This window comes from Mauremys reevesii, linkage group 4, assembly GCF_016161935.1.
Source record: "Mauremys reevesii isolate NIE-2019 linkage group 4, ASM1616193v1, whole genome shotgun sequence".
Taxonomy (NCBI): Eukaryota; Metazoa; Chordata; order Testudines; family Geoemydidae; genus Mauremys; species Mauremys reevesii.
Genome location: NC_052626.1, coordinates 54,534,966 through 54,553,758, shown reverse-complemented (window position 1 = coordinate 54,553,758; position 18,793 = coordinate 54,534,966).

Here is an 18,793-nt window from a genome sequence, read left to right as displayed (position 1 = left end):
GACTCAGCGTATGCCACTACCCACCAGCATTAATAATTGTAGTGGAATCTAGCTCTAATATAGTAGTTTTGTAACTTTAGAAGCTTTTTTGTGTGTGTGTTACTCTTTGCTTTGCTCTAACTGATTTCATTTTTTGGAAATTTAATTTATGGGAAGGGGACAACAACTCATATCATGGAATAATTGCTTTTACTATATGAATTAAAAGCTAAAATATCAAGCTATTTAATTTAAACAATAGAGATAATGCAAGCAGAACCAAAAGCTTTTAATAAAAAATCAAGTAGGATCTTCAATGTCATTAAGTGCTCAACAACACAAAAGCATTTGGGGAAAATCCATGGGCTCTAATATGTTACAGTATAGCATAAGTTGGATAATTTGTAGATAAGTTGCATGTGATAACTCTTTTGTCAAATGTGCAGCTTCAGAAATACTTGCCTTTAATTTCTGATTACCCAGTCTGAGGGTATCACAAAAAATGGTGTAGTCTTCTCAAGTGTTCTGTGTTCTAGTGTCCCTGAACAAAGAGAGAAAAATAGATAAAGGCTGTGGCATCCACAGATGTTACCCCTACAGATAATGGGCCTTATCCACCAGCTTGTGTAAATTGATGTTTCACCCTTGCAGTTGATAGAGCTATGTTAATTTACACCAACTGAGAGAATCTGACCCAATGACTCTTTTCCTTCTCTCCTTTCCTCATCCAAGGATAAACTATTATTAATAGTTTGACAGTAACATCAACCCTAGTGACCACTGCCTGAAGATATAGATAATTTTCTTCACATCGTCCAGGCGATGGGCACAATTCTTCTCTCAGGTCCACATTTTGCTTTTTCTATATGATGCAAAGTTCTATACAAATGGTCTGTTCTACCTATCAAATTACAATATTGAAAAATATTTGAACTCTAGCAGTAAAGAAACATTTTGTAAGACACAGAATATGTTGTGTATATTAGCCAAAGAACAATCCCTATCAAACCTTTAAAAAGATGAAAAGGGAAGAATCCTGTTTCTTTTTCTAATATCACTAAAATGTCTTCATCTGTACTGCTAAAGACTGGTCCATAACTTTTGTATCTCATCTTCTGTTTCTCTGGCCTCCCCACATTTCATCTCTGGAGCTTCCATTCCATCCAAAATGTTGCTGCTAAGATCCTCTTTCCCTCTTGTCACTCCTAGCCCGTCACCCGTCTCCTGAAATTCTTGAAAGGACTTTTTCTCCAATTCTGCATCAAATTTCTTATCCTCACCTTAAAGACTTCACATGATTCTGCTGTCCCTGTCTCTCTCTACATCTCCTCTCCTGCCCACTGAGTACATTCACCCTCCACTTTTATTTTTTAAGATATCACTCAACATTGAACACACAATTACTCTGTTCTGGTAACCAAACTTGTCAAATCCCAACAATGGCCTTTAATTTATAATAAACCTCAAATTTAATATTTTTCTTTCTTGAATTGCATCATGATTATAAATCACTAGCAGTGCTGTTTAAAAAAATAGGAGGAAATCCATATGATTTTATCACCACCCATTTATTCTCTTAATTCAGACATTTTATTGTGTTGCTTTTCAGGCGGGTTCTACAAAATGGACTCTGTTCAGCAGAAAGACAAATGATATATTCTTTAAATTTTTTATTAATTCATGTAAATGGTCATCATATGGAACAATTGTTCAGGTAGCTTCCATGAAACATTTGCCTAAGAAGAGTTGAAAAGCAGCAGAAATGCCTTCCACACATCCCTCCTGCTCATAAAATTGTAATTGGACCCAAATTTTTAATAAAACATTTTCAAAGACAGTAAGAAGCAGGAAAAATAATGTATTCTTATATGTTTACTTAAGGGTCTGCCCCTTCTCCCATTGACATCATGGGAATACTCCCGTTGACTTGAGTGGGTGCTTCAGTGGGAGTAGCAACAGGATCTTTGAGCTTCTGTCAGACAGAAAATTTGGTTGATGAAAATTCCTCAGCTGAGCAGATAGTGGTATCACCTCTTACAAGTTTCCCTGTCTTGGTTAAATCCAAGCAGTAGGCGAGGCAGTGCAGGCATTTATAATTTGTATCTTTCTTCACCAACAAGCCAGACTTTATTTTTTTAATAATATAGCTAAAGATTGCCTGAACCAAAGCCCCAGATCTAAACACCCCTAAACTTTGGGCATGTTCAAAATCCAGAAGGGATTTTTTTTTGTCCTGAGCATTCCTCTGAATGTGACTAATGTAGATGATTTCACATACTCACCAGGCAGTGTTGCTTTTCCCGGGTAATGTCTGTGCACTCCTATGGTGGCATGATGGTACCTCTCTCTCGGCCACAGCCAACATGGAGCAACCCAATTGACACTCCCAGCCCTGCCCAGTCCCAACCTTCATGGATCTCAAACCCCTGGAGCACGTTTGACAGGGACAAGACACTGTTACATTGAGAATGGGAGGGAACAAGACATTGTCACAGAGACACATGGGTCATGGAGGCACAACTTACTTGATAGTTATTTTTACTGAAAATATTGTGTAACAAAGTTAGAGAGTATCGTGCTGCTGGTTTCTATAAACTCAACTGGCTCTCCACTGTATTTAACCATTTAGGGTACAACATCACCATTCATAGTCTGTGTCATCAACAGAATTTAATAACTGAATGAAAACTCAAAGATACAGTATTATTCAATAAATATCTTTAGCAAAAGGTGACATAAAAGCCATTCAGTTGTTGTGCAGTGGAGTAAAGTACAGTTATAAGAATTGACACACACACACACACACACACACAGAGGATTGAACTGATTTGATTAAAGCCAAATAATATTGTGTATCTATTTCCTCATTATCACTATGATTTGACACTTGTGGAATAAACTGATGTTAATATAACACATTAGGAAGAATTCTCCTCCTGAGAGCAAATCTAGCTTAGCAAAGTGATATTTAATGTTTTCTATGATATTTATTTAACTAAAATGGCTGATTAGATGTTAAACAGAACAGAGGTTAATGATCTTTGTTATTGGTATTATGAAAAATTAAGAAAGAATAAAATAGAGTTAATGATGTATGCCATTATTGTTATTATGAGGATTAAAACCATGCAATTGTTGGCTGCACAGAAAAAATGGGCCCCAAGCTGTGAGTAATTAGCAAATGATATTATCCTCTGACCTTATACAGTAATTAATTACTTGATTTGGCTGCCATACTCTTTCAATGTAAGGTGTGAGCAGTTCCATATACACCTCTACCCCAATATAACTGTCCTCAGGAGCCAAAAAATCTTACCGCGTTATAGGTGAAACCGTGTTATATTGAACTTGCCTTGATCCGCCAGAGTGCGCAGCCCCGTGCCCCAGAGCACTGCTTTACCATGTTATAGCCGAATTTGTGTTATACCGGGTCGCATTATATCCAGGTAGAGGTGTAGGTATAAAGGTTTGTTCAGCATTTTAAAATAAAAAATGGGGGAAACAAAACTTAAGTGGTTTATGTCAATCCATGTATAAAACTGGTTTTCTATCCATTGCATAGACACCAATGAAATATAGGAGGAGGAAAAGGAAAAACCAAATATCCACTGGGAATAGAAAAGTACACTATAAAACTAATGATATTAAAGATGATGTAGCTGGGAGGCCTTCTTCAGCCTACAGAGTAATCTATATTTGTTCAACTACTTCTGCATAGCCTAAAGAAGGTCCTCATGGCTGAAGTGTCACCTCCTATCTTGTTTTATGTTCTGAACATTTATGAGATTAGAGTAAAAATTGTTACTGCCACACAATCGACATTCAGCATTAAACCACTGCTGCTGCTTTGTTACCCATTAGTACATTAAAAATGCATTTCAAGCAACAAGAAATGAAGAGACGCTATGGTTGCTCTGCTCAGTGAGATAATATAGCAGTGTGAGTGGAGGGAAGGTCCACAATGTTTGGAGAGGCCTAAGAAAAAGAAATAATAAAAAAAATTCTGTAGCCATGAATGTCTTGGTGGTTGAGCTCAACATCCAAAGGACTTCTGAGTTTTTCCCTTAGGAGTCACTGCTGTCAGTGAGGATTACTAGAGATAGATTAGAAATTATTTGGATTGTACAAGAAATCTTAATACTTTTTAAAGGATAGACAGAGAAGTATTTAGATACTTGAAGATTTAAGATGATTTTCTTATTTATTGACTTGTAAAATGTCAATAGTTCAGTTCATAAAGAACCAATGAACTGTTCGTTTTAATTTTTCCTACATATCTGTTTTTGGAGATGGAAATAATATTTTTTTCTCTGAAAATATTTTTTCCATGCCCCTGGAGAAATTAACAGGTTAAATAAGCTTTATTTGGTGAAAGCTATATAGAGTAATCACACAGGTGCAAAAAATATAGTCTTATCCCAACACGTATATCTGCCTGATCCATTATGCTATGATATCACCTTATACCGTCAGGGTTAGATCCAAAACCCATTGACTTCAGTAAACTTTGGATCAGGCCTCCAAATTAAAAAAAAAACAAAAAAACTTCACCCAGAATCCAATAGAGATCTGCATCAATGATGGCAGATGTTCTTTATCAATAGTCATGGAAGCTCAGGAATTTCAGTGTTGCCAGATGACAATCATATCTTCAACTACTGTACCGCATTTTCTGGCTGCTGCATTTTTTCACATTCAACCCTCCACTGAAGTCAAAAGAAGTTTTGAATATATGAGAAATTGCTACAACTAATACATGTTCATGTACACTTGGCTGCATAACCCTCACGCTTATTGAAAGTTGGATGTACATGAGCCTTATAGCACAGATGCAAAGCAACCATAGTTAATGTAAGAAGGCCGCATTGCAGTGCAAGGGTCATCCTTTCTCCAAGAAGTTCTCAGTGTTGCTTTATAACTCTTATTCCTGGGTAAAAAGTATCTAAAGAGTAAGAAGCGAAATTGTAAAGATTCATAGGCATTTCTAATTGTCAAAAAGTAATGTAATTCAACAGGCATCAATTCCACCATAACTGATGGGTAATAAACAAGAGGAGTTGGAATTGTTCATTTATGAGCATAAACTTGATTTAGCTTGTATTGCTGAAAGCTGGTGGGATAATTCACACAATTGGAATGTTAAACTCAACGCTTATAACCTATTTAGTATGGCTGTCAAGTGATTAAAAAGATTAATTGTGATTAATAGCACAATTAAAAAAATTAATCACGATTAATTGTGCTGTTAAACAATAATAGAATACCATTTATTTAAATATTCTTGGATGTTTTCTACATTTTCAAATACATTGATTTCAGTTACAACACAGAATACAAAGTGTACAGTGCTCACTTCATATTTATTTTTTATTACAAATATTTGCACTGTAAAAAAAAAGAAATACTATTTTTCAATTCACCTAATACAAGTACTGTAATGCAATCACTTTATCATGAAAGTTGAACTTACAAATGTAGAATTTTTACAAAAAAAAACCCCTGCATTCAAAAATCAAACAATGTAAAACTTTAGAGCCTACACGTGCACTCAGTCCTACTTCAGCCAATAACCCAGACAAACAATTTGGTTGCAATTTGCAGGAGATAATGCTGCTGGCTTCTTGTTTACAATATCATCTGAAAGTGTAAACATGCATTCACATGGCACTGTTGTAGCTGGTGTCGCAAGATATTTACGTGACAGATGTGCTAAAGATTCATATGTCCATTCATGCTTCAACCACTATTCCAGAGGACATGCATCCATGATGATGATGGTTTCTGCTCAATAACGATCCAAAGCAGAGCAGACCAACGCATGTTCATTTTCATCAACTGAGTCATATACCACCAGCAGAAGGTTGATTTTCTTTTTTGGTGGTTCGGGGTCTGTGGTTTCCATATCTGAAAAGCCAGCTCAACACCTCGTCCCTCTCAGATTTTGGACAGCACTTCAGATTCTTTAAATCTTGAATTGAGTGCTGTAGCTATTTTTAGAAATCTCACATTGGTACCTTCTTTGCGTTTTATCAAATCCGCTGTGGAAGTGTTCTTAAAATGAACAACATGTGCTGGGTCATCACCCAAGACTGCTATAACATGAAATAAATGGCAGAATGCAGATAAAACAGAACAGGAGACATACAATTCTCCCCAAAGGAGTTTAGTCACAAATTTAATTAATGCATTATTTTTTTAACGAGCATCGTCAGCATGGAAGCATGTCCTCTGGAATGATGGCTGAAGCATGAAGGGGCATACAAACATTTAGCATATCTGGCACATAAATACCTTGCAATGCCGGCTACAAAAGTGCCATGCGAATGCCAGTTCTCACTTTCTGGTGACATTGTAAATAAGAAGCGGGCAGCAGTGTCTCCCATAAATGTAAACAAACTTGTTTGTCTTAGCGATTGGCTGAACAAGAAGTAGGACTAGGTGGACTCATAGGCTCTAAAGTTTTTAATTGTTTTGTTTTTGAATGCAGTTATATAACAAAATATCTACATTTGTAAGTTACACTTTCACGATAAAGAGATTGCACTATGGTACTTGTTTGAGGTGAATTGAAATATACTAATTTTTTGTTTATCATTTTTACAGTGCAAATATTTGTAATTAAAAATAATAATATAAAGTGAGCACTGTACACTTTATATTCTGTATTGTAATAAAAATCAATATATTTGAAAATATAAAAATAATCCAAAATATTTAATAGGTTTCAATTGGTATTCTGTTGTTTCACAGTGCAATTAATAGCGATACATTTTTTAAATAGCAATTTGTTTGAGTTAATCACGTGAGTTAACTGCGATTAATCGACATCCCTAGTATTTAGGAAAGATCGAGTAGACAAAAGGGGAGGGAGAGTATCTCTCTGTCAAAAGTGACATTACTTGTTTGAGTCACTGATAAGAGAAGAAAATAATCTTGAATGCTTATGCATCAGTGTCCTAACAGATAAAGCACACGATAGGATACTAGTTGGTGTCTTCTACAGAACACCAAATTACACTGAGGAGCAGGATGACTGTTTCCTTATGCACCTATTTAGAGTGTGTAGGAAAACAAGCTGTGTGATCATGGGTGACTACAATTTGATATATGCTGGAGGTCTCATGTTTCCAGTTCCAGTTTCTAAACATTGGAGATGTCAATTTCCTAACTCAAACATGTATTAGACCTTGTCTTAAGAGATAAAGAGGAACTGATCACAGAACTAAACGTTAATGGTAGCTTAGGTACAAGTTGTCATGACTTGATCACATTTATAATGTGGAAGAATAAAGTCCAGACCAGTAATATATATACATCTGGTGCTTTAATAGGACTAGTTTGACAAAGCTGTTAAACAATTATGAGACAGATAAGGTTGGAGGAAGAATTTATTCAGAAAAATGTCGATAATTGGGAATCATTTTAAGAACACCTTACTAGATGCTTGAAAAGGCACAATCCCAAAATCAAGGAAGAAGGCTGTGATAGTTAAAAAATCAACCTGGTTTAGAAGGGAAATGAAGGCAGCTATAACATTTTTTAGAGAAGTATAACAAGTGGAAGAAAGGGGAAGTTGACTATTGAATATAAAGCAGAAGTTAGGAATTGTAGAAAATTGATGAGAGAAGCCAATGGACACAAGGAGACATCTGTGGCCAGCAGAGTTAAGGATAGTAAGAATAAGCTTTTTAAAAATATATTAGGTACAAGAAGAATCATGACAATAGTATTGATCCATTACTAAATGGAAATGGTAGAATTATCAATAATAATGCAGAAAAGGCAGAAGCATTCAATAAATATTTCTGCTCTGTAGTTGGGAATAACAGGTTATATAGACTCATCAAATGGTGATAATTACACTCTTTACATCCCACTAGTATCCCTGGATGATGTTAAACAGAAACTACTGAAGTTAAACATTTTTAAGTCATCAGGCCCAGGTAACTTTCATCCAAGGCTTGGTCCACACTAGGACTTTAATTCGAATTTAGCAGCGTTAATTCGAATTAACCGTGCACCCGTCCACACCACGAGGCTATTTAATTCGACATAGAGGGCTCTTTAGTTCGACTTCTGTACTCCTCCCCGACGAGGGGAGTAGCGCTAAATTCGACATGGCCATGTCAAATTAGGCTAGGTGTGGACAGAAATCGATCTTAGTAGCTCCGGGAGCTATCCCACACTGCACCACTCTGTTGATGCTCTGGACAGCAGTCCGAGCTTGGATGTTTGATCAGGCACACAGGAAAAGCCCCGGGAAAATTTGAATTCCTTTTCCTGTCTGGCCAGTTTGACTCTCATTTCCTGGTTGGACATCGGGGCGAGCTCAGCAGCACTGGCAACGATGCAGAGCTCTCCAGCAGAGGAGTCCATGCAATCTCTGAATAGAAAGAGGGCCCCAGCATGGACTGACCGGGAAGTCTTGGATCTGATCGGTGTGTGGGGCGAGGAGTCTGTGCTTTCGGAGCTGCGCTCCAAAAAATAGAATGCAAAGACCTACGAGAAGGTCTCCAAAGCCATGAGAGACAGAGGATACAGCTGGGATGCAACGCAGTGCCGCGTGAAAATCAAGGACCTGAGACAAGGCTACCAGAAGACCAAAGCGGCAAACGGATGCTCCAGAGCCTGCCACCACTGCCTCACCAGTGACCGTGGACTCTGACTATGGGATAGTGTCGATGGCCGGTTCCTCGGCGATGTTTGCTGGCAGGGAAGATGAGGAAGGGTTTGTGGAGGACGAGGCAGGCGACAGCTATTATAACGCTGGTTTCCCCAACAGCCAGGATCTCTTCATCACCGTCATGAAGATCCCCTACCAACCCTCCCCGGCCGTTAACCCGGACCCTGAATCAGGGGAAGGATCAGTCGGTAAGTGCTTTAAACATGTAAACTTTTATTATTAATGGAACAGGAATCTGAACTATGTGAAAAGGAGGTCTATATATATGGGGATAGAACAGAAGTCCTCCTGGGAGATCTCCATGAAGCTCTCCTGGAAGTAATCGAAAAGCCTCCACAGGAGGTTCCTGGGGAGAGCTGCCTTATTGGGTGCTCCGTGGTAGCACACTTTTCCGCGCCAAGCTTTCAGGAGGTGTTCAGGGAGCATTGCCTCCCCGAGCATGGCTGCATAGGCCCCTGGTTTGTGCTGGATTTCACGCAGCATGTGCTCTCTATCTCCTTTAGTGACCGTCCTCAGGGTGATCTCGCTCGGAGACTCCTGCATCTAATTAGGGGAATTACTGTAATGTTACGCCTGGTCCAAAGTATTTTTAAAAAATCTCCAGACAGACGGCGTAGCAGAGACTCAGCACGCTGCTGCGTGACAAGCGTAACAGAAAGCCAAAGAATCAAATGGACGCTCATGGAGGGAGGGGGCACTGAAGACGCAAGCTATCCCACAATTCCTGCAGTCTCCGAAAAGCATTTGCATCCTGTACGGTCAAACACATTGTCCGCGGCGGTTCAGGGCATAGCTCGTCAATGTACCCCCCTCCCACACCCCCAGAAGGAAAAGGAAAAAAAATCATTTCTTGACTCTTTTAAATGTCACCCTATGTGTACTGAATGCTGCTGGTAGACGCGATGCTGCGGCACTGTACTGTAGCATCACCCCCCCCCGCCTCATGGGTGGCTGACGGTGCAATATGACTGATATCCGTCGTCATCATCATCAGCCTTGCGGTAGATGGTGTAGTGCAATATGACTGGTACCCGTCCTCGTCATCAGCCCATAAGTAGACGGCCTGCTAACCGTCTTCATCATAGCAACAGGGGGCTGAGCTCCATCAGCCCCCGCCCTTCATGTGTAAAGAAAAGATTCTGTACTGCCTGGACTGTCATAGCAGCAGGATGCTGTTCTCCTCTCCCCCACACTGGTTAATGTCCTGTCTGGACAATCATAGCAGCTGGAGGCTGCCTTCCCCTCATTTCATTTCACTAACAAGTCACTGTTTCTTATTCCTGCATTCTTTATTACTTCAGCACACAAATCAGGGGACACTGCAATGGTAGCCCGGGAAGGCTGGGGGAGGAGGGAAGCAACAGGTGGGGTTGTTGCAGGAGCACCCCCTGTGAATGCCATGCAGCTCATCATTCCTGCATAATCTGACATGGAGCGGCTGTGCTCTCTGGTTCTCTGATACAGTGGATCTCTACTACACTTGCCCCATATTCTAAGCAGGAATTATTCTATTTTTAGATACCATAAAGGAGGGATTGACTCGGGGAGTCATTCCCAGTTTTGTCTTTTGCGCCCCTGGCTGATCTCGGCCAGGGGCACCTATGACAGCAGCAGAAGGTATAATGCAATACGACTGGTAACCATCATCACCTTGCCAATTTACAATGGCATGGTAGATGGTACAATATGGCTGATAACCATCTCTGCTGTCATGCAAAAGCAAATGAATGCTGCTGTGTAGCGCTGCTGAATCGCTTCTGTCCGCGACATCTAGTACACATACGGTGACAGTGACAAAAGGCAAAACAGGCTCCATGGTTGCCACGCTATGGTGTCTGCCAGGGTAATCCAGGGAAAACGGGCTTGAAATGATTGTCTGCCATTGCTTTCCCGGAGGAAGGAATGAGTGACTACATGTACCCAGAACCACCCGCGACAATGAAACATCAGGCACTGGGATCTCAACCCGGAATTCCAAGGGTCGGGGGACACTGCGATGGGGTGGAACAGGGGCAGAGTTTATGCTTTCTGGATTGCCTGCAGCAGGAGTGCGCACGAGATAGGTGCTGTGCATGCTCTTGTTCACAGACACAGACTAGACTGTGTTCATTGTTCGCAAAAATGTATCTTTGCAAGGAATTCACTCCCTTTTTCCCATCACACAGCTTCGACTGTCTCCAGACCTGCCACAGCATCCCCCTCACAGAGGCTGGCAAAGATTAGGTGGTGAAAGAAAAAGACACGGGACGAGATGTTCGCTGAACTTATGGGCTGCTCCCGAGCCGAGGTGGACCAGCAGAGCCAGTGGAGGGAGACCCTCTCTCTGTACCAGCGCTCACACAGCGAACGGGAGGAGAGGTGGCGTGAGGAAGACAAGCAGGCAACTCAAACGCTGCTTGGACTAATGAGGGAGCAAACGGACACGCTCTGGCGCCTTGTGCATGTTCTGCAGGACCGCAGGCAGGAGGACAGAGCCCCCCTGCAGTGTATCTGCAACTGCCCTCCCCCGCCACAAAGTCCCATACCCCCCTCACCCAAAATAACCAGAAGGAGGGGCGCCAGGGGGCGTTAAAACTGTCACTGCACCCCAGTAGAGTGCTCAAGTACCCAAAAGCTCTCATACCCTAAATTTTGAGAAGTCCTTCCCTTCCAGACTCACCCAAGCCCCAATCCCAGTTTCATCCCCTAACTGTCCAGTTAATTATTAAAAATATTTTGCTGTTAATTACTGTTTCCGTCATGTTTTTTCACAGAAGACTGTGTTTGAAGGGGGTGGGGGTGAGGAAGGGGGTTGGTAATTGCATAGGACAGTCACCTTTACCAGGGTACAGACACGGGGGCAGGATCAGCAGCAGGTCACACACACAGTGCAGTCAGTAGGCACCCTGGTCGGTATGGGAGGTGGTTTCCAGGTTCTGTGTGGGTGGGTGGGGGACGTGACTTTGTAGCGGGGGAGGGCGATTACAGATCTTATGCAGCGGTCCTTGTCCTGGACCGCAGAGTCACGCAGCAGAGGAATCTATATCCGTCCTCCTCCGCCACAAGGTCACATAGCCCCCGCACACAGAATCCCAAAAAGGAGGGATGGCAGGCTCTGTTGAAACAACCAGTCCGGCACTGCGGACCGCTCTAGGAGCAGGAGCCTGTCATTCCTTGAGTTTAGAGGCGGTCTTTACATCACCGCACACCCTACCTAGCACAGTCTGCATCCTAACGCAAAGTCATTAATAAAGAAACCTTTGTTAAGTAACAATGGAACATGTATTTTATTTTTACACGTGTGTTGGAAGTGGGGGAAACGGGGTGAACGGGGTATGTAACTGCAGAGGATAGTGAACAGTAACTGGGTAAAGAAACAGGGGAAGGTTCCGCTTCTCTGTAAAGAAACTGAACAGTCACAGGTCACGCTGCTCGCTGGTACTTGAAGAGTTCCTTGTCGCTGTCCAAGGCGCCTGTATAGCGCTTCATGAGCCAGGGCATTAGCGGGTAGGCTGGGTCCCCGAGGATCACTATAGGCATCTGCACATCCCCAACAGTTATTTTGTAGTCCGGGAAGAAACTACCTTCCTGCAGGTGTCTAAACAGACCACAGTTCCTGAAAACACGCGCGTCATGAACCTTGCCTGGCCACCCGACGTTGATGTTGGTAAAACGTCCCCTATGCTCCACCAGTGCTTGCAGCACCATTGAAAAGTAGCCCGATTTCTCAGCAGCTGACTGTGGAAGAGGTGGACGATAAGGTGCGAGGAGGTGAAAACGGCCATAACTGCAGCGGGCTCCATGATCGCAGTGCTGTGGCGTCCATGCTGTCACTGACCAGAAAAGTGCACGAACAGATTGCCCGCAGGCGCTTTCGGGGAGGGAGGGCGGGCGTGATTGACGGTTCAATGATGACAGTTACCCAAAACCACCCTCGACACATTTTTTCCCCCAGCAGGCATTGGGAGCTCTACCCAGCATTCCAATGGGCAGCGGGGACTGCGGGAACTGTGGGATAGCTTCCCACAGTGCACCGCTTCCAAAGTCAATGCTGGCCCTGTTAGTGTGGACTCACAAAGTCGAATTAGTGTCCTTAGTGTGGATACACAAATTCGACTTTGTAAGGTCTATTCCACAAATTCGAATTAAGTTGAATCGAACTACTCTTGTAGTGTAGACATACCCCAAGAGTTTTAAGAGAGCTGGAAGAGGAGCTTAGTCGACCATTAATAGTGAATTTTCAATAAGTCTTGGAGCACTGGGAAAGTTCCAGAAGACTGGAAGAAAGATAATGTTATGACAGTTTTTTAATAGGGTAAATGGTGTGACCCAGGTAATTATAGGCCTGTTAGCCTGACATCGATCCCAGGCAAGATAATGGAACAGCTGATAATGGATTTGATTAATAAAAAAACTAAAGGAGGGTAATATAATTAAAGCAAATCAATATGGGTTTATGGAAAATAGATCCAGTTTAACCTGATATATTTTTTTATGAGATTACAAGTTTGGTTGATAAAGGTAATAGTGTGGAAGTAATATACTTAGACTTCTGTAAGGCATTTGACTAGATAAACAACATTTGTTTAAAAACTAGAATGATATAAAATTAATATGACACACATTAAATACATTAAAACGGGCTAACTGATAGGTCTCAAAATGTAAATTGGTTACCGAGCGGGTCCTGCAGTAATCAGTTCTTGTCCCTATGCTATTTAATGTTTTTATCAATGACATGAAAGAAAACAAAATCACTGAAAGTTTGCAGATGACACAAAATAGGGGGAATGGTAAATAATGAAGAAGACAGGTCATTGATTCAGAGTGATCTGGATCATGTGGGCCCAAGTAAACAATATGTGTTTTAATACAGCTAAATGTAAATATCTATCTAGGAATAAAGAATGTAGGCCATACTTACAGGATGGGGGACTCTATCCTGAGAAATAGTGACTCTGAAAAAGATTTTGGGGTTGTGGTCAATAATCAGCTGAACATGAGTGCTCAGTATTGTGCTGTGGCCAAAAAATGTAATGTGAATCTGGGAGGCATAGACAGGGGAATCTTGAGTAGTAGAGAGGTTATTTTATCTCTGTATTTGACACTGGTGTGACTGTTCCTGCCATAGTGTGTCCTGTTCTGCTGTCCACAGTTCAAGAAGGATGTTGATAAACTAGAGAGGGTTCAGAGAAGAGCCAAAAGAATGAATAAATGATTAGAAAACATGCCTTCTAGTGATACATTCAAGGAGCACAATCTACTTAGCTTATCAAAAAAAAAAGTTAAGGGGCTACTTGATTATAATCTGAGTACATACATGGAGAACAAATATGGCTGGATGTTGAAGCTAGACATATTCAGACTGGAAATAAGGCATAATTTTTAACCCTGAGGCTAATTAACCATTGGAACAATTTGCCAATGGTTGTGATGGAGTCTCCATCACTGACAATATTTAAATCAAGACTGGGTGCTCTAGGAATTATTTTGGGGAAGTTCTATGGCCTGTGTTATACAGGAAGACAGACTAGATCACAGTCGTCCCTTCTGGCTGAGAATCTATGAAACAATAAAGTATAAAAATATCCTAGAACACTGGCTATAAGTACTTTGTGCTAGTTCCTTTAATAGGTAATTAAACCAGGAGACAACTGAATTATACAGAAGAAAATGCAGAACAGCTCATGAACAATACTGTGTTCTTCCTCAGAGTGGTTTGCCCCAACTTAAACAGACATATTCACTGCATGGTTAACAGCAGGAACTGTGTTGACCTTTCACATATGACAAAGGCAAAAAAAGAAGACTTTGCACAGTACTGTACCTGTATAGATACCACTCTGATTCAGTCAAGCATAAGCAAAGATTGTCTACCTTGTAGGCTACTCCGGTCAGTGTACAAAAGTGTATCAACATAGCTGGAGGCAATCATCATGCTGCTGACCCTATAGAGAGCAGACAAGCATAAGATGCAACCATGTGATTTTCTCCATAAAGGTCAATCTGCTTCAGTGGTGTTTTCAGTCCACCTGTGAAGGCCTCCCCAACATTCTCAATCCAGTAATTTGATGTCATCACTAGTATATTATAATAGATGGTGACACCCAGAATACTTCACTAAGCTTATGGACTGTGTTTTTCTTTTGTTAAATTTATTTTGTCTCATACTGTAGGATCTTGATATACAAATGAGTGTAGTGAAATGCTGGGGGAATCCCATTTTAGAGTGTTTATTAAATATGACTGTTCTTTGTTACAGATAGAGTGAATTCAATGGTTCTCCCTTGCTGCTCATGAAAAATAAAATCTCCCCGTAAATGTTCTAGTATTTTAATATTAAAAGTCCATCCTATTCCCATTTAAAAAACCAAACCAAACCTTTGGCATTCTGAACAGAGGTTGGAAGACAGAACTTATCTTCACTTTGTAGCGCTTAAGTCAAGGAATTACTATGTGATACTTTTATGCAAAAGAGACAGGCTACTTATAAATATACATATATTAAATGTAAAACATAATGATCATAGAATCATAGAATTCAAGATCAGAAGGGACCATTATGATCATCTAGTCTGACCTCCTGCAAGATGCAGGCCACATAAACCGATCCACCCACTCCTGAAATAATTCTCTCCCTTGACTCTGCTGTTGAATGCTCCAAATCATGATTTAAAGACTTCTAGTAGCAGATAATCCACCAGCAAGCGACCCCTGCCCCATGCTTCGGAGGAAGGCGAAAAACCTCCAGGGCCACAGCCAATCTACCCTGGAGGAAAATTCCTTCCCGACCCCAAATATGGCGATCAGCTGAACCCCGAGCATGCGGGCAAGACTCTCAAGCCAGACCCTCTGGAAAAAGGCTAACAATATCCTATCATTGACCATTTGTACTAATTGCCATTGTGGCATGTTATTGACCTATTGACTAAACCCGTTATCCTATCATGCCATCCCCTCCATAAAATTATCTAGCTTAATCTTAAAGTCATGGAGGTCCTTCGCCCCTCAGTAGGCTGTTCCAGAATTGCACTCCTCTGATGGTTAGAAACCTTCATCTAATTTCAAGCCTAAATTTCCTGACTGACAATTTATATCCGTTTGTCCTCGTGTCCACATTAGCACTGAGCTGAAATAATTCCTCTCCTTCCCTGGTATTTATCCCTCTGATATATTTAAAGAGTGCAATCATATCTCCTCTCAACCTTCTTTTGGTTAAGGAAAACAAACCGAGCTCCTCAAGTCTCCTTTCATACGACAGGCTTTCCATTCCTCGGATCATTCTCGTGGCCCTTCTTTGTACCCGTTCCAGTTTGAATTCATACTTCTTAAACATGGGAGACCAAAACTGCACACAATACTCCAAATGAGGTCTCACCAACACCTTATATAACGGGACTAGCAACTCCTTATCTCTACTAGAAATACCTTGCCTAATGCATCCCAAGACCGCATTAGCTTTTTAGCGGCCACATCACATTGCCTACTCATAGTCATCCTATGATCAACCAGGACTCCTAGGTCCTTCTCCTCCTCTGTTACTTCCAACTGGTGCGTCCCCAGCTTATAACTAAAATTCTTGTTAGTCATCCCTAAATGCATAACCTTACACTTCTCACTATTGTATTTCATCCTGTTACTAATACTCCAGTTTACAAGGTCATCCAAATCTCCCTGGAGGATATCCCGATCCTTTTCCGAATTGGCAATACCTCCCAACTTCGTGTCATCCGCAAACTTTATCAGCCCACTCCTACTTTTGGTTCCGAGGTCAGTGATAAATAGATTGAATAAAATCGGACCCAAAACCGAACCTTGAGGAACTCCACTGGTAACCCCCCTCCAACCCGACAGTTCCCCCTTCAATACGACCCTCTGCAGTCTCCCCTTTAACCAGCTCCTTATCCACCTCTGGATTTTCATTTCGATCCCCATCTTTTCCAATTTAACCAGTAATTCCTCATGCGGTACCGTATCAAACGCCTTACCGAACTCAAGATATATTAGATCCACCGCATTTCCCTTGTCTAAAAAATCTGTTACTTTCTCAAAGAAGGAGATCAGGTTGGTTTGGCACGATCTACCTTTCGTAAATCCATGCTGTAATTTGTCCCAGTTGCCATCGGCCTCATGCTCCGTAACCACTCTCTCCTTTAAAATTTTTTCCATGACTTTGCATACTACAGATGTTAAACTAACAGGCCTGTAGTTACCCGGGTCACTTTTTTTCCCCTTCTTGAATATAGGAACTATATTAGCTAATCTCCAGTCAAACGGTACAACCCCCGAGTTTAGAGATTTATTAAAAATCATTGCTAACGGGCTTGCAATTTCACTCGCCAAAATTCCCTTAATATTCTAGGATGAAGATTATCCGGGCCCCCAATTTACTTCCGTTAAGCTGTTCAAGTTTGGCTTCCACCTCAGATACCGTAATGTCTACCCCCATATCTTCATTCCCATCAGTCCCTCTATCACTATTCCTTAGCCCTTCATTAGCCTCATTAAAGACCGAGGCAAAATATTCGTTCAGATATTGTGCCATGCCAAGATTATCCCTAATCTCCACTCCGTTTAAAGTTTTAAGCGGTCCCACTTCTTCCTTCTTGGTTTTCTTCCTATTTATATGGCTAAAAAACCTTTTGCTATTGGTTTTAATCCCCTTCGCTAGGTCCATCTCCACCCGGCTCTTTGCCTTTCTCACTGCTTCCCTACACCCTCTGACCTCAATAAGGTAGGTTTCTTTGCTGATCCCTCCCATTTTCCACTCCTTGTACGCTTTCTGTTTTTCCTTAATCACTCCTCTAAGATGCTTGCTCATCCAGCTCGGTCTAAAACTGCTACCTACGAACCGTTTTCCCTTTCTCGAGATACATGCCTCTGACAGCTCCTGCAACTTCAACCTGAAATAAGCCCAGGCGTCATCTGCCTTTAGATCCCTAAATATGTTAGTCCAATCCACTTCCCTACATAGTTGCCTCAATTTAGTAAAGTTAGCCCTTTTGAAATCATAAACCTTAGTCTCAGATGCAATTTTGTTTATCCTTCCATTTATTTTGAAACAAATTAGCTCATGATCACTCGAGCCAAGGTTGTCCCCTACAACTATTTCCTCAACAAGGTCCTCGTTACTTATCAAAATCAGATATAAAATGGCATCCCCCCTCGTCGGTTCAGCAACTACTTGATGAAGGAATTCATCAGCTATCACGTCTAGGAAAAGCTGAGCCCTATTATTATTACTAGCATTTGTTTCCCAATCTATATCCGGGAAGTTAAAATCTCCCATGATCATACAGTTCCTATTAGTATTTACCTCCTTAAAAACATTAAAGAGCTCTCTATCCATATCCAGATTGAAAGTCTGGTACAATGAAGTAAAAAAATTAAAAACTTTAGGGGTTACATTAATCTTATCTCACTACCACCAGTGAAAGGCTTGGTTCAATTTCTATTCAAAATTGGTAGTTAAATCAAAATCTAATTTAGAATAACTCCATTTAAGTCAACCATTTTCACATGGTGCAGATGAAACTAGAATCAGGTTCAGCTTTGAAAGCAGTGTTAATTGTACATCCTGCATATTTTTAACATGTATTAGAGTATTAGGGTATACATTTAATAATGTTAGCTGAGTGTTCTTAATGAAGACATCCTTAAATAAGGAAGCCATGATAAAGTTGGCTGTAGTTTCGAAGCCCATGAAAAGCTGAAGATGTCTTTCACATTTCCTTCAAGCTTGACTTCTTTCCACTTCATTAATGAGGGCCATGCACATAGTGTAGCTCAGTGGTTCTCAAACTTTTGTACTAGTGACCCCTTTCAAAGAGCAAGCCTCTGAGTGTGACCTCCCCCTTATAAATTAAAAACACTTTAAATTATATTTAATACCATTATAAATGCTGGAGGCAAAGTAGGGCTTGCAGTGGAGGTGACAGCTTGTGACCCCCCCATGTAAAAACCTTGCAACCCCAGTTTGAAACCCTGGTGTAGCTTGACATGTCTAGCATCTGTCATTTTTGAGCTTTCAATAGGAAAAGCATGCTTTTCTTCACCCATAGCTTGAGTATGTTTGAGCTGATTTTGATGAAACTCTCCCGTATACCCCCAAATTAGTGTGTTGAGACATAATGTGGAAAATGTCAGCCCAAA